The sequence below is a fragment of the Priapulus caudatus genome, unplaced genomic scaffold (genome assembly GCF_000485595.1).
Source record: "Priapulus caudatus unplaced genomic scaffold, Priapulus_caudatus-5.0.1 Scaffold75, whole genome shotgun sequence".
Taxonomy (NCBI): domain Eukaryota; kingdom Metazoa; phylum Priapulida; class Priapulimorpha; order Priapulimorphida; family Priapulidae; genus Priapulus; species Priapulus caudatus.
The window spans coordinates 869,763-871,336 of NW_014577136.1; the positions used below are offsets into that span (position 1 = coordinate 869,763).

Below are 1,574 nucleotides of genomic sequence, written 5' to 3' on the forward strand. Positions count from 1 at the left end.
GGTTTCACACAGTTTTCCCAAACGTTTGCATGTATTCGGCTCATGTTGATATGCGGCGGCAGCACCAGGTTGTAACTGCGGGACGATGGGGGCTGTTGGGGATATTATGTAAGCACAGTAACAGCAATTGTTTCGCTTCCTTATCATCAGGAACACGATGGCAACACAGCTAAAATCAGCTGCTATAGCTCGCCGTGAGCACACATTTATTTCTAGCACGCTGGAAACGCTACATGCTGAATACAATTCGATGCCTAATATCCCCAATAGCCCCCAGCGTTCCGTCATAGACAATAGAACACTAATCCCGTAGTATACTTGCGCCGAACACATGCGATCATTTGGGAAAACTGTGTGAAACCGTGTCGTATTCAAAAAACTTTTTTGAAGAACACATACGATTTTCAGGTAAATTAGTGGTGTCATAATTATGATTAACAGTGATTAAGGGAGAATCATAGACGAAAACAAGGTAAAATTTGAATATATTTATTATTTATACACATACTGCCATAGTGACATATTGATAGAATATTTACAAGTTGAAAACTATGCAAAACGTTGTCAAAACGGTGTCATACTCTTCTCTATTATGTACAGTTGTACACTGTAGTGTATGCGGACAAGGTATAACACACTAGTCAGTACACTCACACTGTACACTCACTGTTCTGAGTCTGTACCATAGATATAGAAGAGAATACTCTTCTCTTCTATATCTCTATATCTATATCTATATCTATATCTATATCTATATCTATATCTTCTATATTTCTATTCTCTTCTCTTCTATTCTCTTCTCTTCTCTTCTCTTCTATATCTATACTATAGACTCTGTACTCAGTGACTCACTCTGCAATACTTACTGTACTGTACAGTGTACTCTTAATAAACATCAAACGTGCGACTAATCTCCACTGCGATCCGCACTGCGGATCTGTCTATTTAATCAACTTTGTCTCTCTAGGTCTTCGATATAGTCCCTTGGACTTTGAAGACCAATCTTTATGAAGTAATGAGGTTACATGACACAAAACTCACAACAGCGCAATATGGACAGGGAGCGGACATGTTAGTTTCTGTACGGCTTATGATTGGTCACTTGTTGATAAGTTGATTTACAACGTTCTTTTAGTGTGATATTAGTTTTCTCGATATATAAATTAACAAACAAACAAATAATTAGATAGATAAATGAATAAGTCAGTACATACATTAATAAATGTGGTTGTTTTTGTAAAACCTGTCGTTACGAATTGTGCAATGTTGACTAACAGATGGCGGCACGATAGGCTGTGCCAAAACTGTGTTGAGTATTCTGTGTTGCTGCAACGTGCACTAAGGTCTGAGAAGATAAAATGTAGAGAAATTCTTAGAATGACAACATGAGTACACGTAGTAAATGTCAAAGCTTCCTCGAGTACTTGGCGTGGGTAGCAAGATTATGGGGTATTCTAACAGCTATAGGTATGTATCTGTCACTGTCAGTGACTATGTCTATAGACTCTATACTGTACTATAGTATAGGCCTACAGTATACAAGTTTAGCCACAAGTTCCCATCTCGCTTAACAC

At 37.9% G+C, this 1,574-nt stretch overlaps 1 protein-coding gene across 1 annotated transcript in view; it reads right to left on the reverse strand.

The window, feature by feature from the left end:
• LOC106821505 (elongator complex protein 3-like) overlaps positions 1–1,070 on the reverse strand; it is a 3,691-nt gene extending 2,621 nt beyond the window's left edge. The window contains exon 1 of the mRNA XM_014826351.1: positions 867–1,070. The gene's annotated coding sequence lies outside the window, so the exon portion shown is untranslated. The remainder of the gene's footprint in view (positions 1–866) is intronic.
• Positions 1,071–1,574: the final 504 nt, after the last annotated feature.